Source organism: Eschrichtius robustus, chromosome 13 (genome assembly GCF_028021215.1).
Source record: "Eschrichtius robustus isolate mEscRob2 chromosome 13, mEscRob2.pri, whole genome shotgun sequence".
NCBI classification, from domain to species: Eukaryota; Metazoa; Chordata; class Mammalia; order Artiodactyla; family Eschrichtiidae; genus Eschrichtius; species Eschrichtius robustus.
This window is the reverse complement of record NC_090836.1, coordinates 51,578,766-51,604,657: the sequence shown is the minus strand read 5'-3', so window position 1 is coordinate 51,604,657 and position 25,892 is coordinate 51,578,766. Positions and strand designations below refer to the sequence as shown.

The following is a 25,892-nucleotide window of genomic DNA, read 5'->3' as shown; positions in this document are numbered from 1 at the left end:
TTTTATCCCAAGGAATCAAGTCTACCAATATTTACTGAATACCTGTAATATATAGAGTACTATAGCCTATGGTCTATGCAAACACAATGAAGCAGAAGCCACTGCAAGACTTAATTGCTGTGACCTGCCCTCTTATGTCATTGCCAGTCCCTGAAGATTTTTTCCATTGGCTGGACAAAGGGACACATGATATGGTTCACACAACCGAGAGAGGTTGGAGGATTGAGGGTCCTCTGGGCTGGTGTTAAAACCATCTGGCTCTTATTTTTCTGGTAATGCTGTTCTGTTCATACTACTGTGGGATCTCTTGTTTCCAAGTTTTATTTGTATTAAAACCGTTTGACAGCATCATCACTTAAGAGCAGTTAATTGTAGCTCCTCATAGTTTCTTCTGATGTTTAAATAGTTTTTCATTAGCTGTAATCATAGCGTATTTTTGTTTTACTTTTTATGTACAAGTGAATCACTATATATTATGTCACCTAGAGGATAAAAGATGTCAGTTCAATACATTTATTTTCCAGATGAGGGAGCACAGAGAGAAGTTTAGCAACTTAACTGACTTGCAGAGCTGATATTTCAAGGAAGCAATAGAACCTCAAAGAAGGTCTTATGGACCAATGTTCTTGCTCTGATGTTCTTTCCCCTGCCTTTTAGAATTCCTATAAAATATTCATAAATTACAGTGATACCATTAGGCAGGGGGAAGGTAGCAGTGGAGTATAATGTTGATCCTGAAGCTTTTTATTTACAGCAGTATGTTTTACTCCTAGTACTCCATGAGTCCCTCTTATGTCCCTCTCCCAAAGGCAATCACTGTTCAGATTTCCGTCTTTACAGGTTCATTCTACCTGTTTTTGACCTTATGTAAACTGAATCATAGAGTATGAGCCTCTTTGGGTCTGGTTTCTTTTGGGTCTGGTTTCTTTTGAGTATGAACCTCTTCGGGTCTGGTTTCTTTTTTCTTTTAACATTATGTTTGTGAGAGTCACCATTATTGATATGAGAGGGAATGGTTTGTTTTGTTTCTTTGCTACCCAGTATTCTATAATATGAGTATGTCATAAGTCACTTATTTTTTCTATCTTGCAAGAACATTTAGATTGTTTCAGTTTGGGGATATTCCATGTAATACTGCTTTGATCATCTTTGACAATTTTTGGGATGCACATATTTATGTGTATCTGCTAAATATATATACCAGTAGTGGAATTGCTGGGTCATAGGGTAGGTTCTGTTCAGTTTTCGTAAATACTGTCAAACATTTTTCCAAAGTGTTTGTATCAACTCTGACCTCCCTCTTGTAATGCGTGAGAGTTCCATGTGCACCATGTCCTGGCCACCAGCTGATATGGAATCTAGTTCACAACTACCATGATATCAAGGCACTGACCATCTATTATGTACTGGAAGTTATAGTAAGTGTTGCAGGGAATAAAAAGAAAGTATATGATGTGGTCGTCTTGAGCTTCTCCTAATGTACTTTGAATAGCTAAGACATATGAAGAAACTAAAGAACGACACAGGGAGTATATAATAAAATGCTGAATCATAGGACTAGGCTAAAAGCCATATTTATTATTTTTTATGATTTAATTTTGGTTGCTATATTTGTTTTTTTTTTTAAATGTGTAAGCAATAGGAAATGGCAGTAATCTTAATGGAAAAATAAATGAGTTGGTTAATCCAAACATTTGATCAATTTATTTTGGTGTGTCTCTGAAACTCCTTTAATTTTTTCTTTGTTTGTAAGATTTTTCTCTGTAAATATATGACTGTTTCTGAGAAAGTGCTCCTCTGTCAGCAAATGGGGTAAAAAGAACTTATATTAGCCAAGAACTTATATTAGCCAACTTATATTACCTCTTTCCATAGTCTCACAGGTTTGGGAAAGACTTTATGCATCATTTCTGACACATGTCATCCAGGCCGCCTTTCTACCCTTCTGATGAGAGGAGCTCAGTTATTATTAGCTTTAATTACAAAGTTTTTTCTTTAAGTTTATTAAAAAACCTTTGTGCCAGGCACTGTGCTAAATGCTGACATACATTACCTCATTTAATCTTCAAAATAACTCTGGGATATAGGTACTAGTATTAGCCTCATTATATAGATAAGGAAGCAGGTCCAGGTGGTTAAGGAACTTGCTTGGGAGTTTCGAATGATTCTCTATGAAACTCTGTTGATTAGCATGAAACTGGGCACAAGCTAATCAGTCAGCCAGCTAAATGATTGACCCACCATCAATGGATGATTGAGTGGTCTGGTCTTCACTTTTATGAAGCCGTATCCACATATCTTCTCCATATTTTATCAAGTTATATGATCCTATGGAAGACATATAAGCTCTCTGTCCTTTAACTTCTATACTCAGCAAATGCAGATACTAATATCTAAGGATCTTCTAAGTTGGATTTTTATGAGGCTAAATTTAGGTACTATAAAATGAAAGCCTAATTGTATTTATGTGTTGAGGCTATTGCATGAATTGTTTGGGAATGTCTGGGAAGATTTCCTGAGAGAGCGTCTTAAGACCACTTTTGAAGAAGGAGGCATGCTTTGGTAGAATGGTATTTTGAAATTTGTCATTCAGTTAAGTTGGAAGACAAAAGCCCCTGGAATTAAATAGAATTGTTTCCTCTCATATTAAGATCCTCTTATGGCAAGGGTATTTTTAAATGAAATTTTAAATGAAATCTTAAATGAAATCTCTAGATAAGAAGTAAGGAAGCCTAGTATTTGAAACTAGGTCTTGTTCACCCCGCTGAGTAAAAACCCAGCTTCTCTGGCATGATGCCCCGGTATTATTACAGAGGAGGTTAGCACTTGACTGCTACGGCTGGAAGAAAATCCTCAGGATATGAGAAGCTGCCTACAATGTGGAAGGTGAATCTCTCACACTTCTAGGTGAGATGTTTGGCAGGATTAGAAAGTGTCACTTGCATCTTCCCTGGTGTTGGTGGAATTAGCTATTGAGGAGAGATGAGTATTCCCAGCCCCTCCCTTGTTTTCCTTCAGTTACATCCTCCAGATGCTGCTGCTAGTTTTTTCCTCCTAAACCAAGCTACCAGCTACACAGCACAATAGGAGGTGGTATGTGTAGTGGCTGAGAACACAGAACCAGACTGCCTGGGTTTGAATTCTGGCTTCCAGTTGTGAGACTTTAGTCAAGATACTTAACTTTTTAGGGCCTCAGTTTCCTCATCTGTAAAATGGGACAAATTATAACACATGCCTAATACAGTTGTGAGGATTAAATGCTTTTATATATGCAACGTACATAGGACAGTGTTTAGCATATAGTAACTACTAAGTAAGTGTTGGCCAGTAATATATAAAGTGTTTGTCAAAGAGTGAAAAAGATACCTACCTGTGTCATAAAAAAGTATTATTTGCATCTTTACATCTAGGTTCAATCTTCATGCGAGTATCATTTTTAAAAAAGGTGTGAGGGGAGGAGATGCAATAAATGAAGAAGCAAATGGTATTTTAAAAATAGTTTTCTGGAAATATTTTAAAAATTATGCTATATTACATTTATGTAAAAAAAATCTGTAGATCTGAAATCTTATCGTTTCAGTAAAACCTCAGATTTCCCCTCATACCCATGTGCTGAATGACAGGAATTGGCAATCATACTTTTAAGGAAAATTTCCACTCTCCTTTACCTGTTGCTGGTTTATTCCCTAAATTTCTCCATTAGATGTATTCATTAAATTCCTTTTCATTTTCTAATCTTTCGACTAGTGAGCCTGGGATTTTCTTTTCCCTCCTGGCTTGTGTAATTTACATCTGACTTTTGATTTCCTGTGGATTGTGGCTGAGGAAGCTGATCTAAGTTCTCTCCTTAACGTAAACGCTTAAAAATAAGACTTTGCTCTTCTTTGTCAACAGTATGAACTGTTGTTTATACTTTCTTATTTAAAAATTCATTTAAAATTTTCTTTGTTTAATGTGAATTTAGCTTTTGGTCAAAACGTTCATTTGCAAGAAAAACAATACTTGAGCAGGATTAACATGTTCACTTTTCTTTTAGATGCTTAAGTCATTTGAATGCTTTCTCCCTCCCTGCATCTTTATCTACTGTTCTCTCCCTCCTGGACCACTGTTAACGCTTTTTCACCGGGTCTCTGGGCTTCCACCTCTGCCCTCCCAAAGTGACTTCACCACACAACAGCCAGAAAGATCCTATAGAATTGTAAATTCAGTCACATTTCAAAACTCCCCCATGGCTACCTCTTATTTCCTCTAACTTCTGTCTCTTGGCCTTCAAGAGCTATACTGCCTCTTTCCTGCCATTCTCCTCCGAGCTCCTTCAACTCCAGCTCCCCAGTAAGACCCGTACATACGAACGAGTTCTGTTCTGAGAGCGAATTCATAAGTCCAATTTGTTCATAAGTCCAACAAATTTAGCCTAGGTACCCAACTAACACAATTGACTATATAGTGTGGTACTGTAATGGGTTTATAATACTTTTCACACAAATATTACATTAAAAACAAACAAAAACAAAACAAAAAATAAAACGTTTTTAATCGTACAGTGCAGTACCTCGAAAAGTACAGTAGCACAGTACAACAGCTGGCACACAGGGGCTGGCATCGAGTGAACAGGCAAGAAGAGTTACTGACTGGAGGAGGGAGAGGAGGTGGGAGAGGGTAGAGCTGAAGGGTCATCAGCAATAGGAGACGGAGGGCAAGCTGCAATTTCACTCACGCCTGACATTGATGGCACAGGTTCTGGTTCCTTGCTGGATTCAGTTCTATGTACCCTCTTGAAAAAACGATCTGGTGATGTCTGGGTAGTAGCTCTTTTTTTCTCATCATAGATGACATGGTAGCACTGGATTGTATTCTGAACGGCTGCTGCAACCTTTGTGTACTGTTCTACATTTGGGTCCTGTGCCTCAAAAACTAATAGTGCTGCCTCAAATAAAGAAAATCCCCTTGCCGTTTCTTGCTTCGTGAATCTCTTCGGTTCTTTGAAAGTTTGCAACTTGAAAGTTCCTACATAGGGGACTTACTTACTGCCTTCTTGCTCTTTCTTGAACAGACCAAGTTCATTCCTAACTGCAGGCCTTTGCCCTTGCTATGCTATTTGCCTGGAACGATTTCCTCCAGATAGTTTTAGGTTCACTTCTCACTTCATTCAGATCTCTGCTCAAATACCACTCTTTCAGAGATTCCTTCTCTTGTCACTACCTCTCCCCATCACTTGTTATTACTTTACTATTTTTTTTTTTTAATTACACCACTTATGACTAGCTGGCATATTATATATTTACTTATTTATTGTTTGTTTCTTTCCACTAGAATATAACCTCCAGAGAGTGTAGATATTTTTTTATTGAGGTATAGTTGATGTGCAATATTATATAAACTTCAGGTATATAGCATAGTGATTCACAATTTTTAGCTTGTATTCCATTTATAGTTATTATAAAATATTGGCTATATTCCCTGTGTTGTACTATATCTGTATAGCTATTTTATTTTATTCTATTCTATTTTATTTTTTTGAGATTCTCATGTTTATTTTTTTATTATTACATTTTTAAAATTAATTTTTATTGGAATATAGTTGCTTTACAATGTTAGTTTCTGCTGTACAGCAAATATGAATCAGCTATACATATACATATATCCCCTCTTTTTTGGATTTCCTTCCCATTTAGGTCACTACAGAGCATTGAGTAGAGCCTATATATTTTGTATGTAGTAGTTTGTACCTCTTAATCCTCCCCTCCTGAAATTGTAGATTTTGTTGTGTCCATTGCTGTATTTCCAGGACTTGAAAGAGAGCCTGGTTTATAGTGGGCAATCAATATTTGATGAAGGAATGAATGAATTGAAATGAAATTAATTGTTGAGCAAAGTAGCTTGGCAAGTGTGTAGACCTAAGCAGAATTTTTCACTACCTTATCTGATGGACGTGATGCCATGATTTGGATTCAGAGTATTTGGTTCCTCTTGCTAAGGTGATGAGAATAGAGAAATAGACTTTGAAGGTTGCTTGAAACTGAGACGCCTCCTTCCCAAAGCAGAACTCAAGACAAGGGCTTTCACCCAAGTAGTTGATTGGGAAGTGATCCGAGGTTGCAGAAGTGGAACACTTGCAAAAGAAGAAGAGGGAAGCAATAATAACCTATCCAAGGTGAACTTTTGAGCTGTTTGCTGCTGTGGGCAACTCTGACTCAATCCCACTGGGCAAACTTTTGAGAAGTAGTGGACGTTACACCTGAGAATTGTGCATCTGAGACACAGAAGAGTGGAGTATTTATGTATAAGCTCCCAGGGTTGTACCCGTGGTTAACTCCCACCTACTCTAGGTTTGCACATATGTTGGAATTGCTGAGCATTTTTGCAATGTCCCTGTGGCTGCAGTGGAGGCCCCTGGTAGAAAGCTGAGGTGAGGGTTTGTTAGGTTACACTTGCACACAGCTGGTTGCTGAAATACCAGTTGGAGTAAAAAGGGATGGAGGAGGATGGGAGATAGGTAACAAGAGGTTTCTGATATACTGATCTTCATTGTTCCCCTCTTATCTTAACCTGGATTAAATTGATTCTTCATATTCTTTAAGGAGGCATTTTTCTTTTTGGTTTCCTTCAGTATCTCACATGGTATGTAGTAGGAGTTGGATAAATACTTCTTTACCTGCCTTGTTAGCATTATCCCATATTCATTTACTTTTGGTAGTACCCTTAAGTACTATAAAACAAATAAAATGTAGGTTAGTGTACATATTTTATCAATGAAATGTAAACAACCCAATCAACCCACGAATTAATTAAATGTTGTCTTTGGTGGGAGAGGGAACAGCATTATTGTGACATGATTTACATACTATACAGTTCACCCATTTAAAGTGTACAATTTAGTGATTTCTGTGTATTTGAAGAGTTGTGCATCCATTACCACAGTCCATTTTAGAACATATTTATTGCTCCAGAAAGAAACCCCGTACTCTTTAGCAGTTACTCCTTTCTTTTCAGCTACCCCAAGCCCTAGGCACTGACTCGTCTTTCTGTTTCTATTGATGTGCCTATTCTGGATATTTTATATAAATGGAATCATGAAATATTAGCAGGTATACTCTTAAATCTTGCACATATTCATTGATTCATTCAATCTGTATTTCCTGAGTACCCACTATGAGCTAGGAACTGTGCTAGGCATGGGGGAACACAATGTTGAAAAAAGCAGACCTGGTCCCAGGCTATATTCTAATAGAGGAGGCAGAAACAAATAAACAACAACAAAAATCTAAACAAATACATAAAACAGTTAGATACGTGCTATGATGAAGACATAGTACCCAAACAGAGAAAACTGAGGGTGGGAAAGACATTTTGATTGAATTTTGAGGTCATGCGAAAACCCTTTCTAAGCAGGTGACATTTATGCTAAACTTGAAGGAAGTGATCATATGAAGATGGAAGAAGGGTTCTGAGAAGAGGGAACAGCATGTGTAAAGGCTGTAACATGGGAAAGAACTTAGCTTATCTGAGAAGCTGAAAGTAGACCATTGTGGCTGAAGCACTGTGAGCTAAAGGTGACAGGGGTACAAGATTGACCACTGAGGTCCTATTGAGGCAGGGCAGAAGAGTGGGGGGAGCAGATGATGCAAGGCCTTGGAGATCAATATAAGAGGCTGAATTTTATCCTCTGTGTATAAGAAGCCACTGAGGGTATTACACAGGAGAGTGAAGTGAACTGATTTGTGTTTAATAGGATTATTCTTGTTGAATGGCACATGGAAGAAATACAAGACAGGGGAACCAGTGAGGAGGCAGTTTCCATGGACTAGGCTAGCGAGGATGACGGCCTGGGAAGGGACGATTTCAATGGGGATGCAGAGAAGTGAATACGTTCAAGATATATTGTAGAGCATAAAAAACGAAGACAGCCCAGGCCCAAGTGTAGAACAAACATTTAGAGTTGAGTTAAGGGAAAAGGAGAAAGAGAGACTGAGAAAAGTCTCCAGGCAAGTAGGAAGAAAGCTGGGAGTTTAAAGAACTAGAAACCGAGGATGATGGAGTGGGCAACTATGCCAAAGGCCATGTCAAAAAAGATAAGGACAAAGAAGAGTCCATTACATTTGACAAAATGGAGGTCACTGGCAACTTTGACCAGGATGACATTGGTAGAAATATTGGTAGAAAGATGGGTAGAAATGTGATTAGAATGGACCAAAATGGGAATGCATGTGTAGACTATTAGGGAGAGTAGAAAAACACCTGGGGGTTAAGTGAGCTGGGTGAGGTGTTTTTTTCCTCCCTCCAGCTGGGATGTATTGAAACATATTTGAATGTTAGTGAGAATTACTCAGGAGAGGGTAAGAGATGGAGAAACTTAAGTTTCAGGAGAGAGGTCTTGAGAAGACAGTAAGGTAGGGGATTCTGAGTATGGCTGGACGCATTTGTCTTTAATAAGAATAGTGACATTTTCCCCATTGTAATCCGAGGGAAGAAGACCAAACAGGCACAAACAGGTTTGTTTGTTTGAGGTTGTGATGATGACAGAGTTCCGCTTTGGTGGCTTCCTTTTTCTCAGTGGAGATGTCTGGACTCTGAAGAAGGGGGGAATGTCGATCCTCAAGTGAGGGTGGAAAAGGTGCACTGTGCAGGTGAACTTACCTGGTCAAGGGACAAAGGATAGAGTAAATGTATTATGTGCATATGATATCTCATTGAATTACTTAAAATGAGCAAGCTTATTGGCTGGGACTGTTAGTTACAAAGTCATGGGCCAGTTTGTAGAGAGTGGGCTCTAGAGGTGAGGAGTTTTTGGTGTGAGTCAGAGGAGTCTAGAATTCATTCTATAGTAGTAAAGAGCTGGGCAGAGTTTCATAAGACAGCAAGCAATGTGAGGGATGTGGTATTTAAGAAACATGAATCTTTCATCTGCTTTCAGTCTAAATTGGAGGGGAATGAAATGCAAGCACTTGAGGCAAATAAACATCTCCTTAACACACACTTTAGTCTCAGTGTTAGAAAATGATTAAGCATCTATTTCAGTATCTATACCTAACAGTGACCATTTGTGGAGTGTCCTCAATTTACAAACGTGATAACTGAGGGTTAGTAGGACTAGAAAGGAAAATCATGATATATGAGACTTTGATTAATCTAAGCAAATGGACCTCTACTCTCTGAGCTTTTATGACCAATGATAAGAATATTTGAATGGCAACAGTGAGGTATGTATCTTCTGACATCCAGGTACGTTGTATTCTTATACATATTTGTGTATCTTCTGGTCAACCCATCGTTTAGCACCTGTTAGGAACATGATGACCAAGATATGACGCAGAAAGACATTTTAATGAAATAGGTTCCAAAATAAGGCCCTGAATTCTATTTGTTTGGCAGATAAGATTAACACACATACAGATTAGAAAACTATGGAAAACATGTATACTGGAGAGGACTGTGGTACTTCACAAACTTTAACCGCTTTAATCCTGAGAATGGAGACACTGATAAGAATTGGAATGATTCATATGGATAAGTGGGATGTTGAAAAAGGAAATTACTAAGAGAAGCATTGATTTGTAGTAGCAATCTGAGATTCAGGGTTGGAAGAGGGCATTCTGGATATGGTAAGAACACCCGTTGGAGGGATAGAAGTGATTGTGGAATATTTAATGAGCAGAGAGACTTAGCGAAAAGATCAGAGACTTTAGTTAAAATCTCAGTGCTGCCACTTTCCAGCTGTGTGATCTGGGACATGAAATATAACCTTCCAGGGATTCAGCTTCCTCATCTGCATCCTAGGGATAATAACGGTTACCTTCAGAGTTTTCATGAAGGTTTGACATAGTGTAGGCATTGGGCTTGACACTCAGTGTGTAGGAGCTTTATTTATGGAACAATAAAGAGAAAGCATCATCATTCATTCAATCTGTTCTTTCAGTGGGAATATGAATGTGCTAGGCACTGTTCTTGGTTCAGGGGATGCAACAGTTTATAAAATGCCCACGTTTCCACTCTCATGGAGCTTATAATCTTGTGGAGGAATGTGTGCTGGAAGAAAAGGAAGAGCAGTGTAGGTGAAGCAGAAAAAGGTGGATGGTGGAGCTGGTGAGGAGTGATGGATGAGGTCAGAGAGGAAACAGTGGCCAGATCATATAGGGCCTTAGTGAAGGCACCAGAGAGGGCTGTGGTGGAGATACTGGGTTCGACCGATTGAAATGGGAAACGATTTAGATATTTGAGGGGAGTGGTGATACACTTATGTTAAACGCTTACTCTGGCTGCTGTGCAGGAACAGGCTGTAGGGAGACTAGGGCAAAAGCACACAGAGAGGCTCTTGGAAAAAGTCCATCTGAAAGGCAAAGGGGCCTTTGGATAGTGGTGGAAACTATGAGATCTGATTAGATGTTGGATATATTTTCAACAAGGAGTTGGCAGGATTTGCTGATGGATTGAACGTAGAGTGTGAGAGAAAGAGGCTGATCAAGAAAGACTTCTTCTGAATGGAGTCTCCATTTACTGAATTTAGGGAGATGGCGTAGTAGCAGCCATGGGTGGAATGATCAAGAGTTCTGTCGGACATACAGACTTTGAGACTTTTTTAGCTTTCTGGATGGAACCAACTAATAGAATTTGGAAGTCTGTCTGGATTTCAAGAGAGAGGAAGAACCTAAAATATAAATTTGAGAGAAATTTGCACTTGATAGTTTTTAAAGCCGCATGACGGGATAAGTTGAGCTAGGGAGTTAGTGTAGGAAGGCAAGAGGTCTGAGGAGTGAGTCCTGAGTTAGATCAATGCTTAGAGGATGGGAAGATGAGAAGGAACCACCGGCAAAGAAGACTGAGAAATAATGAAAGAGAAAAATTGAAAGAGTAGTGTTTTGGAAGCCAAAATGAAGGAAGTGTTTCAAAAGGCAGGAAGTGATCAGTAAAGTCAATTTTTACTGAATAGATGAGTAAGAGGAGCCCTGAGCAATGGCGGTTGGGCTTGACGATGTTCAGATTACTGACCTTGACAAGAGCTGTTTCGGGGAAACTAGTAGGGAATAAAGCCCAGTTAGAATAGGTTCAAGAGAGAATGCACCAGGAAATTCAGACAGCAAGTATAGATAATTCTTTTAGGAAGCTTTGCTGTAAAAGGAAGCAAAGAATTGAAATAAGGAAGATCAACAGAATTTTTTTTCAAGAGGGGAGCTATATCATTAATTTATGCTAATGGAAAAGAGCCAATAGTGGGGGAAGTTGATGTAATTGAACTATAGAATTCATGTTAGAAAATGTGAGAAATGTTTGGAGAGTGGCTGATAACATAAGGCTTTAAAAACCATTGAACAACTTGAGACTGTATCTGATAGGCCACATGAAGCCTTTATAGATACTTGAATAGAGAAGTGACATAAAAACCTATATGTGCCTGTAGTAAAATTCACCAAAATGATTTATAAGCATCATTATCTCTGATACCCCCCCCCCCCTTAAATATAAAAGATGCAAAAGTCTCTGCACTAGAAACAGCTAATCCTTAGGTAAACTTAAAATGTGCTGTATAACATGAACTCTAATATGCTAGTCCATTGAGTCTGCCCAACAAATCCATAGGTGGATACTATAATTGATCACATTTCATAGAAGAGAAAACTGAGGCCCAGAAATTAAGCAACTTTTCTTAGGCAATAGCTGGAAGTGGTAGAGCCAGTAATTGCACCTAGACTACCTGGTTGCAGAATACAACATAAAGCAGCATGTTCTATTGCTTCTCTCTATGTATTGTCTTATAAACTGTAAATTTCATTTGGCCCCTTTGTAGTTATTTCATGGGTATCTAAGAGCATTCACTGTTTTCTTCACTTAGATATCCTGCCTTGCCATTTCTATTAATTCCACAAATTACATTTTGTTTGGTATAGCTCACATATATTGTACCACACACATCATTGTGCATAATTCACATATCATGTACACACAAATTCTGTTTATATACATATACACCCCTTGATGTGGTGGTCAGATGCAGAGTCAAACAGATTAGAATGTTTTTAATAATAGCCACTTCATAATTGCACAGTGCTTTATTGTTTACTGGGAACTACCACATAAACAATTTTAATACTCATAGCAACCCGGTGTGTTTGTCAGAATAGATATAAATATTGCCCTTTAAACAAATGAAGAATCAGAGAAACTGACACAGTGCTTAGCTCAGAGTAGACACTTAGTAAATAGTTGAATAAAAGAATAAATGAACAAATGGTACATAGTCATAGAGTTTGGAAGAACAGCGCAGTAATAGAAAGCTGAGACTCCTAACTGCTAATCCAGGGCTTTTCCCATTATACTGCAGTCGTCTTGAATTTTTTTTAATCCTTATTTTTAAATAAAATTCTTTGGCTTCCAAGTACTAGCAGTTAAAATATAATCAAAGCAGTGAGATGGAATTCTCTACATGCTGTAAAATTTAGAGCTGGTTTTCGATTGGAGAATTGCAGTGATGCCACAGGTAGCAGACATTTCTTTGGGTCAATATTCAATTAATGTCTAAGCAGATTGCTAATAGAGACTGAATTGTAGGGAAGGCTGTTTTGGAGGTGAAAATAATGAAGAAAAGATGATTCTCAATTACTGAAATCATTAAAATATTGAGGGTGATTATTCACACGTTTAGGGTACATTAATTGTTCTGACTTGGGCACACTCCAGCCCGGATAATCGATGTCCTCTGCATATCCCTCTCTCCATTTATTTTAACAGGCTGTGAGGGCAGTAGGCTTTCTGGCATCCTATTTTGGAGCACTTCTATACATTTGCTTCAGATGATGAGATCTGCCAGATGCCACTCTTGAAATATGTCTATTCTGGGGGTGGGTAAAGAAGTGCAGGTTCTCACACCCATCTTCTAACACAAGCTATGAGTCGGCTCTAGCTTCTCCCCTCTGAGAAGGTGGGCAGTGACACTTTTTCTGGATGAGGCAGGCAGTTGCAGTGGTAGTGCTGAGGGGTTTGGTAAGAAGTTAGAGAGTGGGGAGCACATTTTTTTTTTTAATACTCTTGGTTAGCTAGGAGTGATTTCGCATAGCCAAGAAACTACTGGCATGTGATGGGCATTTGTCCAAGTCATGTACATTTGTCAAAGTTTTCTCTGTAAGGGAACATTAATGGGACAACCCAGCTTTTCAGTATGTCTTCAGCATGAGCCTTTTTGCGGGAAGGAGGGATAACAGTTTTTTTGTTTTTTGGGTTTTTTGGTATGAGGTAGATGTTATTATTTTCCTTGTCCTCTACGGATTGCCAGGCGTTCTTCCACATCTTGAGGAGAGGATACAGGCAACTCCATTTTAGAGCTCCATGCTGCTACCCAAAAGTAGTGAGCACAGGACCCTCTTCCAGCTAACTCTTCTTGGTGGGGAGCATCGTGTTGCAGTGCTACTTTAAATGTCATCTTAAAGAGGTCTAATCAATACAGCATGCTATCAACAAATATCTACCTTAAAATTTTTTTCCTTGTCAGAGGCATTTCTATCATGTAAGAAGCATTTGAGGAGCTAAAAAAAAAAATCTTTATTTTTGAGAAAAAATTTGTTCCTATTCACAGACACCCCTGTATCTGTCTTTATATTGCGATGGGGCTGTTTCCTGAAACAAGGATAAAAGTTGTATTCCTGTGTGTCAAAATAGGATATCTACTCTGCTTCTCTGGCATCAGTTAAAAATGTAGACTCCCACATCCTGCATCACTTAGCAGAGAGCCCAAGCTTGCAATATACAGCCTCCTGCTGAAACATGTTTGAAACTGCATTTTGAGAAACGGTTCAAGAGAAACATTATTCAATGAGAACCAAATAGTCTCTAAACTCTGTTGCTGGGGCCAAATTACATCTCCGGAATACCAACAGGTCTTAGCTAAAACCTTAGTTTTCTAGCAGAATGTATTGGTTGAGTAATCTTTTTGTTTGAATTTTTGTTTTGAGTTTATTTGACTTGTTGAGTGTAATTAAACGTTACATCCTTGGCTTTGATCAAAGGGCAAGTTCAGAAACAGCTATCTGAAGAATATTTCCTAAGCAAAATTGCAGTGCACACAGCAATTTTTGCCAATGAACAGAGCTGAATTAATGAATGAATTGGAGACATTTGTACTCTGCTTCTTAAGGTCTCCCACAGGAAGTATCATGTGGAAAACTCCTCCATGAGTTTATTACCAGCAGAGTGTGTCTTTCCATATGGATTCACGTACTTCTTTTGATTTCATTACTTCCCAAATGACTTCTGGTCCATTTTAATTTTTAACTCAGCTGTTTTATGTATTTTAATATTATAAAAAATTCTCTAGACTCTAAATCTGGGAGCATTTTAGAATACATTTAGTTTATTTCACTCTCTGCTGCTTGAAATGCTTCAAGTCCTATTGGGGAATGAGGTGGCCATATAAGACCTATGAAAAAGAAACCAGCGACAAAATAGTTTCCCCCAAAGAGCTTCCTCAGGAAAAAGGGATACTTCCTTTGAGACTTGTAAAGGAGGGAGCTTAGTTCAGTCTGGAATTCACGCTTGGACTATGGTGGCACCCCAGAAACAATCCCCCAAAGCTTGGGCACTGCCAGGGCAACCCTCCAACCTGGTCATACCCCACTGTATCCATCGAAACACGAATTCATCGACTATGGAAGAATACTAATTGAAAGAAGGATTTCACTGTGGTGATGATTTATAATTTTTTACTTATTTTATATGATTTAAGCCTTAGGGAAATTTATTGATTTTAATTTGCTTCAGCAAACATTTGTTGAGAGCCTTGATTTAAGTTAAACCATTAGATTTCCCCCCTGAGCTTTCTGAGTACACTCTGTTTTGGGGCAACGTTTCTGTGTCTATTCGCTTCTTTCTACCAAGGAGAGCTTTCGTGAGATGTTACAGTATTGTTTTATTTACAGACTTTGATAATGTACTTTAGGTGGAGAAGCAGCCTGAATAATTTGAATGCTTTTAGATTAGCCTATTTTGGGTTTAGACATTATATTTTATTCTCAGAAGTACAGCTTTCAGCAGGTCAACTGTCATTCGGGAAGGGTGTAGACTTTCTTGGACTCTCTAGTTTGGCAGCTTGCAGGGGGATGCTACTTCCTGTCAGTTTCTAACAAAGGCAATCTGTATTTTGAACAAGGCAGAACACAAATTAGCCACGATACTCAGGCTGTGCAATAGTGGCCCCCAGATCCAGAGAGAAGTACATGTGTACATTTGCTCAGTGATGAGTTGACCAGGACCATGTATTCCTTTGTCCTGGACCTTGATGGATTACTGGCTTGAAAAGCAGACAGAGATCTATAGATACAGCTCTCATTCTAACAGAAGCCAGCAGTACTATTGCTCACCAACCCTTATTGGTTTTTTAATTCAACCACATGTAAAGAGGATGCTTCAAGGAAGCACGTTATGATTTATGAGTTGTGGAGCCTGCTGCGCTAAGATTCTTAAAACCGTACTGCAAGGCTGTTCTTTGAATTTTAAAAAGAACACAAAGGTATTTTTATCCTCCTCATTTATAAAACTGGATGCTTAAAAACGATAGCAAAATTATGATTTTAATGGCTTTGTTTATATTTGGAGGAGGGAACTCAGCTATCTAAGATGAGATTCTCAAAGGAAATAATTTGTATGTTCTGTCTAAATAACTCCCCAAGATGTGGAACTATTGGAGTTCATTTTCTTGACCGAGAGAAGTACTTTGTAGCAGATGGTGGCTTTAGTGCTGAAGAATGTGAGCCTCTGATCTAGAAGATTTGCTTGTCTTCTCCTTGGTTTGGCTTCTGTCAAGGCCTGTTTATATAATGTCATAGTTTTGTGTAATTCTTCAAAATTTGAATGATTTTTGTTTTCAAACATAAGAGATTGGTATGCTTTTGACACATACATTTATAAATATATTTCTTGGAATTAAAAATATTTTTTTAAATCTTTCTTGTACATACCTTGATCCTAGACGTCTGAGAGACACAACCATGAAGAGGAAGAAGTGAAAATTACCAATACACGTGTGTTGTTTCACCAAAGAACCTTATTTTTGTAAGGACTGTATTTTATTTCTGCTTGAATGAATACCACATACTGAAGATTGAATTAGATTTGTGATTTCATTGCTATTGACCAACTACACGGGCACACACACTTTTTTTTCATGCTATATAATAACACCTTTTATTTTTATTTGATGCAATTAAAAGATATAAAATATCTTATTAATAATTTTCATATTGATTACGTGTTGAAATGTTATTATTTTGGTTATATTAGATTAAAATATTAATTACAATTTTAAAAATAAATAAAAATAGCCCATAAAAACCATAGAGAATTTTCATAACAATTCAATGTTTTCATGATGATAGTGCAAGATAAAGCAATTTGTTTTCCTCCCCTGGAGAGTTTAGGATCAGAAGACTGCTGCTTAATACTTCATCCCTGATGATTCCCGGAAGCTAAAGTATATACAGGACAAAATAAACTTCTAGTGAAAATTATTTGCAAAATATTTCTAGGTTCTTTTGTTCACCCATATTTAGGACATATTATACAAGTCAAAATAAGCCCAGTATTCCTCCCCAGTTTTGATGTGTGAGTCCCTAAGCTCTCGGTGCAGGAGCTAGTCTGTTTGACTGGACTTCTCTGGTGTCAGACAGCATTGTCCGTCAATAGGAATGAACTGTGGCTTCTAGAGGGTAAATTGTATAATCAGCCCAACTTCACATTCATAGCAACTTTCACCTTCTCCCTCTCTCTCAGTTAGATTATAAGACAGTGTTTAAAACTTCAGTTCCTTTCACTTTCCTCAAGTTTAGTCAAGGAGAGTCTGGCTTAAAATATAAAATAGGATGTTTATTCTTACTCCAACGCATGTGGACAGAAGCTTTATGTTCTAACTCGCTCACTGGTAGAACACTATCACAATTCTAATAAGACTTGGTAGATATTGCTTTCATTCTGTTTGAAAATAAGCATCATGACTTAATGGGGACAAGTTATATAATCACTGAAACACTTCCAAATTGTCAGTTTTGTACCCCTTGTTAAAACTATACGTGCGGTTATGTATATGTGTAAGTGTATGCACATCGATTAAATTACTACTGTGATAATTTATTTACAGCTTAAATGCTATCCCATGTATGAGAAACATAACTGAAAATGCTCTTTAGAATAATAGCAGTCTGTGAAGAGTCCTCACAGCTACTTCTGCTTTTGTTGCCTCTAAGCTGAATGGGTCTCTGGAAAACCATAAAAGCTTTAGAGGTACATGATGGAAAAAGGCAACTAACTTGGCTTTTACAGCCTTCTTTTCTCATATTTGATACTGTCTTCCCTTAGCTGTTGGTAATAATCCATCCTCACCTTTTGTACCTTGTTTAGCATGGCAGTGTGGAAAGAGCTGCCTGAGTCAGGAGACCTGAGTTCTACTGCAAAGCTTATAAGTCTGCTTCCCTTATGGGAGTGTAAGCTCCATGAGGGCAGGGACTGGGCTGTCTCCTTCATGATGAGATCTTCAGCAGTCTATCATAATCTAAATTGATTTGTTCCACAAATATTTGAGTGCCTTCTTTGGGCCAGACACTGTTCTAGATGCTGGTGATAGCCCAGGGAAAGAAACAGACAAAATCCTTGCCTTCACGGTGTTTACACTTTAGTGGGGACATATATGTGATAAGTGCATCGAAAGATAGTATAGCAGAGTGTGAGGCACCGTGCCACGAAGGGTGGTTGTGGAGGGCTCTTTGCTAAATAGACACTTGAGCAAAGCCAGGAATGAGCCATGTGGCTAGATGGGGATAGTTTAGGGCAGAGTAAATAGCAGGAGACCCTGGGATGCTTGATGTGTTTGCAGAATAGCAATAATAATACATGTGAACAAAAAGGAGGAGGCCTGAGATCATAGAGGTGTTAGTATTAGCACTTGAGGCTATTAGCTTTAGCTGTTTAATAGGGACTGTTAAGCTTGTTTTTCAGTCTCTGAGCAGGATACTGCACTGACTTCCCTGATTCTTAAAATGCAGGGGCTTCAGATTGATTTCTAGACTGCTGATTAATAATCCCAGGGACCTAAGGCCCTAGAATTCCACCCCTCCACAGTTTTTACTACTTCGTGATAATAGCAGAAAGTATCCAGGATGAAAGTCAGTGGCAATCTGAATGGGAGCTTTTGCTTGTTTTTTGCCCCAAGGGTGTCATTTTGGATCTCACTGGGTATAAATGGGAGAGTGGATTTATGGGACATGTAGTACTGATATATTGTAAAGAACAAAATAAACAGGGTGTTCTATAGAAAATATACCATATCCCAGCATTATGTAGCTTTTTAGCTTCCCAATTCTAGTCCCAATACATTGCTGAGCCTTTTAAAACTATGATATATTTTATCCCCTACTCGACCCAGATTACGTGTCAGCTGTTGACCTTGTGCTTTCAGAAAAAACCCTTTCTTTCTTCTTCCTTTTTTTAAACTAAACTTGAATGGAGTGTGGATCCACAGAGTGGGGAAGAGAATTAAAGAACTTTTAAACATGTGAAAAGTACCTAGGACAGAATTTTTTAAAAATACCCTTTTTTTTTTTTTCCCCTCAGTTGCTGGTGGGAATACAGGCGTAGTTCAGAGATACTGTGGGCTTGGCTCCAGACCACCATGATAAAGTGATAAGCAATAAAGCAAGTCACACGAAGTTTTGTTTTCCCAGTGCATGTAAGAGTTATGTTTATACTATACTGTGGTCTATTAAGTGTGCAATAGCATGTCTAACAGAATAATGTACATACCTTAATTAAAAAATACTTTATTGTTAAAACATGCTAACCATCATCTGAGCCTTCAGCAAGCCATAATCTTTTTTGCTGGTGGAGGGTCTTGCCTCCGTGCTGATGGCGGCTGACTGACCAGGGTGGTGGCTGTTGAAGGGTGGAGTGGCCGTGGCAGTTTCTTAAATAAGGCAACCATGACGTTTGCCCCATCACTCGACTCTTTCTGTCACTTGAACGCTTAGAGGCTATTGTAGGGTTACTAACTGGCCTAATTTCAGTATTACTGTGTCTCAGGGAACGGGAAGGCCAGAAGAGAGGGCGAGAAACAGGAACGACTAGTTCGTGGAGCATTCAGAACCCACCCAACATTTATTGGTTTAGTTTGCTCTTTTATATGGGTGTGGTTTGTGGCACCCCAAAACATTTACAATAGCAACATCACAGATTACCAGAACAAGGATAATAGTGATGAAAAAGTTTAAAATATTGCTAGAATTACCAGAATGTGACACAGAGACGTGAAGTGAAAAAATGCTGTTGGAAAAATGACGTCAGTCGACTTGCTGGGTGCGGGGTTGCCACAAACCTTCAGTTTGTAAAAAAAAACAATGTCTGCAAAGTGCAATAAAGCAGCACACAATAAAACAAGGGTGTGCCTGGATAGTCATTCTGGAAAGCCATCCGGTAGCAGTTAGTGAAATTAAGTTAGCACTACTCACTCAGGCCTAGGTATACCCTATAGAAAATTCTAACAAAGGTAAAGGAATATATCTGAGGATTATCTTGCTCTCTCATCTATTTTGATGGTGTTGGGAGTGGTACTTAAGAGTTAGAGGTGTAGGGGTGGAAAATTTTCCCCTTCTTCCCTTCTCGATTCTTTGGCTGGCCTAATAATTAAATTGACATAAGACATATTGACAGGAGAAAAACAAATTTAATTTTGTATGTACAGGACATCATAAAAGTATAAGACTCAAATAAGTGACCAAAGCAGGCAACATTTTATACCTTTTAGACAGTTTTAGACAGTACATTTGTGAAGAATTGACAAGGCAAAGGGGTTTGGGCTTGGGGTAGTAAATTAGTGAAGAGGTCACAGGTTTGTTTATACAGCTTTCTTGGCCCTAAATTCCCTGTTTCTGGTGATAAGGATGCCTTTTACCCTTCTGGTACAGGGAGGACACTTTTTCACATGGGAGATTTGTTTCCTGCTTTCAGGGTGACAAAGGAGGTTCAGAGTACCTTTTTTTATTGGCTTTCCCTTAAGTAACTTCAATTCAAAATAATCAGTATGCCAGAGTGGCATATTTTGGGGTGGCATATTCTGCTCTTCTTCAGAGGCATTGAAGAGATCTATAACTAGGGAACTGAGAAAGTGAAATGTGGAATATGTATGCTGAACAAGTGCACGTCAAAGCAGCAAACTAGATATAGATAGAGCAACATGGGTAGATATTAAAAACTTAGATACTAAGAATATGGTACAAGTTAAGAAAAAAAGAAACAACTTAAAAAAATGAGATGCGTAGCCTACTATTTACTTTTGTAAATGAAACACATGAACTTGCTATTTTCATAAATATATGGGCATATTTCAGGACATGTAGCAAGCAGTTTAGGAAAGGGGGGCTATGGAACAAGGGAGGATTAAGAATACATTGGAAATTAAACAAAAGAGAGAGGCTTTACAACGATGATAACGTGCTATTTCCTTGCACCTGAGGTTCAAAAGACAAAGGAAAGTCATGCTGTGTTATTTGAAAATCAAATAATCTTTTTTGATTCTCTTATATTGTGATCCCAGGGACATATTCCTATGGGAGAAAGAGTATTTGGAAGTAGTTCTGAACAATTCATGAGCATGAAATACACTTCAAAGATAACTTATGCAAAAGAAAATAAATTGTTTTCTAAACAGACATTCACAGTAATGCCTCTAGGCAGTGCGGCGTTTAAAGTATTCTTTCATAGAACACAGGCTTGGTAAGGCTTGCCTACGGGATGTGGGGTGGGGAATGAACATAGAGGGCTGACTGTTAATTTTTTCTGTTTATTTATCTCCATGATGATACCTTTGTGAGACTTCTCTTCCAGTCAGGTTCCCCATTTCTGCATCTTTCACTAACTGGCTTCCTTCTGGGCGCCTTTACTGTAGTGATGAGCTGCCGGGGGTGGAGACTATGCTGTAAACTTACATTGTGTCAGTAGTGCTTTTCTCCTTGAGATTAATTTTTTTTTCACTCTTTCCTCTTATTTTCTCTGCTATTTTCTGAACTTCCTCCTTATGAACTCTCCTTCCTTTTCAAATTCGAATGACATTTTATCCAATTCAGGACATTTTATGGGCAGTACTTCAGTGCTAGAACATACATTACCTCCCTCCTTTCACACTCTTCCTATACCCTGGCTATATAGATCCACTTGGATTTCAGCATTTTTAAAGTAGAAAGGGTGAACTTATTATGCAGCCAGCTTTAAGTTCTGACATGATAATACAGAAAATGAATCACCATTTCACTAAATTTTCTGTTTGATTTTGTTCCTTTTTTATCCCAGGTGATATAATCTAAAACCCATGACATTTGAGATATTCTTTAGTGGATTAATTTTTAGACCTTCATTAAAGATCTCTTTCCTTTGTTTATCCAGTAAGGCAGTGATTCCTTTTCCCATACACAAATTCCACTTAGTTATTGGTTCCTCAAAGGATAATCACTCTTTATCTAATTATGTGGTAAGTGCCCTGCAGTGGCAGGGTAAGTAAACAATGTGCTGCACAATTACAAAGTAACTGTGCTGTTCGGGGGAGTTTGACCAGAATTCATCTTGATGGTAATTCATTTGATACCAAAAGGGAATAACATCAAGTTATTTGTAAGGAAATGGCAAGTGTCATTTAGTTTCACATTATAACCTATTATAGTTTAGCACTGAACAAGTGAAGTATATTCTCCCATGGAAATGATTTTCACACACTTTCTTGGTTACTGGAGAGCTAGGCTTTTGGTTTTTCTGATTGGGAGGCAGTTGCAAGGTTTCATTTAGGAAATATCGACCATCTCCATGTGTGCTTAGTTGGAAAAGCAATGCAAATGTAGGCGAGAGTAGGCAACAGTCAGTAGGCATAGTCACTGCTCATATGAGACTTCAGTTCTACCGGTTTCTTAGAGTACGGTACATGGACGACTGCAGCGTAGTCACTGGTGGAGACTTTTAACCTCGGGTGGCCTCGGCCTATGGTGGCTTGAAGCAGGATTTCGGTTCCCAGCCAGAGATTGAGGTCGGGCAGCGGCAGTGAGAGCGCTGAATCCCAGCCACCAGACCACCAGGGACCAGCGGCCCTGGCCCGTCAGCTGTGTAGACATGAATTTCCACATAGAGACGGAAACTAGTGAAGGAAGTAAAGTATTTATTAGGAGGAAAAACAGTACAGTACATGTGGATAGACACATGGGCGGGATCACAGAGAGAGTGGCGCCCTTGTGGTAGTTTGAATCACTTTTATGGGGCATTTCTTCTGGGTTTCCTTTGACCAATCATCTTGCTTTGCCTGGTTCTGAGTCTGTATTTGGTATATCTCAGGGTCCTCCCATGTGTGCGTGTGCATCTCTTAGCCAAGATGGATTCTAGCGAAGAGGCCTATGGGTAGTTGACATCACTTACTGTGGGTTGGTGCCCCCTCCCTTTTTGACCTCCAAGGAGCCTTTCTGTGCATGTGTAGTTGGGAAGGTCTCCTTGACTTTGAGAATGAGGAATATGTGGTCTTTTATCTCTTATCTGGGCAGGGCCCAGCCTCCTCCCTCGATTGTCCTGCTATTTTCGTCTTGGAGTATCGGTCCACAGAGAATGAACTCCAACTGTTTGCCCTGGGACCCATCTATCTCCTGCCTCACTTTGAGCCTAGGAGGGGGCTCTTGCCCGCCCCCCCCAACTACCGAGGTTCTAATTCAGTAGTTTAGGTGGAGACCCCCAAATCTGCATTTTATCCGCACAGACTTAATGCTCCCCAGATGAGTCCAAGGCATCTTCAACTTTGACAGCCACTAAGCACCACACAGACGCCCAGGTCTAATGTGTGTGGGGATGTGTGTGACCTGTGGGTTGATTGTTCTTTATCCCTCCCAGTACTTCTCTCTGACAGAGATGTATGCCAATCCTTCTTTCTTTCTCATTTAGGAATATTTTTCCTTTCTTTTCAATTTCAAAATACATTTTCATTTTGGAAATTACTAAGTCGCCCAATTAGAGTATTTGTCACAAAATGTTGTGACATCAATAGGTGTATATCTTGGAATGTGGGGTACGATGTGTATGATAAATGCAGATAAGGATGCTGAGTTCAACAGATTTATTTTAGAAGTCATTTATAGAGGGTACTAGGCCTTTTGGAGATCATCATTAAATTCTGCTTTCAAAGTAAGGGTTAATTTAATTTGGCAATTACTCAGATGGGTGGAGTATTTTATGTACATTATCCCTTTTAATCTAATAACCTCCTCTAGAGAGAAGTAATATTATTACATTCGTTTTCACGTGGGAAAACGTGGTACAGAGAAGCTAAGAAACTTGCCCAAAGTCACACAGATCAATAAAAATTCATTGCTGAACAAAATCTGGGTAATGCTGCTGTGGGGAAGGAAGAATACTTTTTTCTCTACCCTTCTAGGTTCTTGGCTGAGACTTCCCCCACCCCCTGTGATAAATAACAGATTAACAGGAGAAAAACAAACAGAAGATGACATGTTTACCTCTTATATACAAGGGAGATATCCAGGAAAACTAAGAAACTCCCCCAAATGGCCCAAGCCACCACCTCAAACAAACTTCTTCAGTGAAAGACTAAAGAAGATGTTGGGAGAGGAGGAGGTCAGTTATGGGAGGTTACCAGGCAAAGCACAGCAATCAAAGGTATGGTTGTTATGCAGATTTAAATCCCTGCCTTCTCCATCGATAAGACTTTCTAGAGATTTAAACATCCTTCTCTTCCAGGTACAGAGAGTGAGACCTGTTTACAAACGGGGATTTCCCTTGTAAATGTCTCTTACAAAAGGGTAACTTCCGCTTGGTTTTCAAGAGCTTCTCCTATGTGCGCTGTTTCCTAAAAATAATCACCCTAAAATAATCCTTATGCCAAAGAGACATATTTGGGGGACAAATTCTGCTCCCCTTCACTTCTTCTGAGCACCCTCACCATAGACAATGTCATAGGGCTGTTTTTATGATTCTTATAAAATGAATTCTTAATCAAAAAGAAGGCAAATTCTTAACCTCCTGAAATCTACATTATGATCCTTCCTTTCCTCTTTATATCTCCCATTCCCCTCAAAACAATCAAAGGATGTCTGAGAGCTAATCAGAAGAATGAGGCCACCACTACGTTTGCATTATAGGAGCCTGGCTGAAAGAAAGACTGATGTTCACAAAAGTGGCTGTTTTGCATTGATTTATCTTATGATGAGAGAGACAAAAGGAAAGAGTGGCCACATGTTCTAGGAAATGACAAAGACCTGTAGAATTAAACAAAGGCAACCAGGAGAAAACTAGGCTTTTAAAAAGAGTGACAGTTTTACTTCCTTGGTCTACCAAGTATAAGACGTACAAATACAGTTTTCTTCTTTTTAGAGGCCAGGTACAGGGTTACTGAATGAGTTTCACAAAAGAAGAGGTTTCAGTCAGAAATGGCTTGCTGACAGCAGTACGTTCATTATCTGGGCTTAGCAGTGGAAGACAGGACATGCAGTGCATCCTTGGTGAACAATGCCAAACAGGAAAATCAAACAATAAGACATTTTTGTTTCATAATTTGCTAGAGCTTTTATAGTACTTCTAGTATTTCTAGTGTGGATGCAAAAAGACTAGACCATCTTTTAGGGAAGGAGATAATTAAAATTAAAAATGCTTTTTTAATATTAGCAATTTAGAACCATTTTAAAATTTGGAGATGAACTATTTGTCTGTTGATCTTGCTAAGAGGAGAATTGAAATGCTGATCACCTCAACCATTTAATGAAGCTTGGGCAGAAAAGTGAGTCTTTCATTTGAACTAAAGTATATGTAGTTTACAAAGCAAATTCATATGAAAAGTTGCAAAATGTTTTGTGCTTAGAAAGAATGGTTTTTAAATTATCTTATTGTTTTTTTTTATAATGTTTGAATCATAATAAATGCTGCTGACCAGACTCAAAGTAAAAGCTGATTTAGATGATACATGTGTGTTTCTTTAACGGCTAGGAGGGTCCATTTTAAAATTGTTTTTATGATTTTTATTTTCAGTTATGTATGTTGCAAGATAAACTGAAGCATATTAAAAATTTTAAGAGTCTAATTGAGAGAAATCGATTCCAGTTTGGCAGCACTAAAGTGGAAGTGGTTAGGGACACTCCACCTACAGGAGCCGGGGGAAAGACTTAACAGAGGAAAGGTGTGGAAACAGAGAAAGGAAACTATTTGATTGGCTATGGTTTAATGCCTAGTTGGCTCTTTGTGATTGGTTGTCCTTAAGCTTAGATTTTGCAGCCCTGAGGCATTTACAGGCTTAGGTTTTGGTTTGGTTACATAGGCCCCCATGACATTTGAGCCACCTGGGTTTAACGGTCTCCTTGTCTCATTAACAATAACAACTCAGGTTGTTGAGAAAAACATCACCTTTTGATTGGGTAACTAGTTAGTCCAATAGTGACTCAGTGCAGAGGTTGAAAGGTCAGATCATATCATCTTTGACTTTTTCAGCTGTGAAAGATTCTTCCAAGCCGATGAAGAGGGAAAGTGATTATTAAAGGTTTAAGGCTACCAATATCTAGAATTGCACCTACCTCTGCATTAGAAACTGCAGATAATTTAGAAATCTCTTGGTTAATCTGGCTTCAGCCCAGGGATTTGCATTTATAACAGCTGCTAAATCCTCCCCAAATGGCTGGCTGTGTTGGGCAGGGGGAAATTTGCTCCCCTTTCCGTTCTTGAGTTCTTTTGGCTGGTCTAATAATTAAATTGACACAAGACAGATTCACACGTGAAAAAAAAATTTAATTGGTATGCGCAGAAGTCTCATAGAAATGAGAACCCCAAAGTGACCAAAGCAGGCTGTTTGTATATCATTATTAGACAAAGAAACAGTTATTTGTGGAGATTTAACAAAA

General features: G+C 38.6%; 1 protein-coding gene across 10 annotated transcripts in view; it reads left to right on the top strand.

Moving 5' to 3' along the window:
• Positions 1-25,892, top strand: part of TAFA2 (TAFA chemokine like family member 2) — a 537,069-nt gene that overhangs the window by 241,570 nt on the left and 269,607 nt on the right. The window contains exon 1 of one of the 10 annotated variants that reach the window (XM_068561744.1): positions 23,641-23,664. The exons of the other annotated variants lie outside the window; for them this stretch is intronic. The gene's annotated coding sequence lies outside the window, so the exon portion shown is untranslated. Of the gene's footprint in view, positions 1-23,640; positions 23,665-25,892 lie in introns of those variants that run through there. 10 annotated transcript variants of the gene reach the window in all.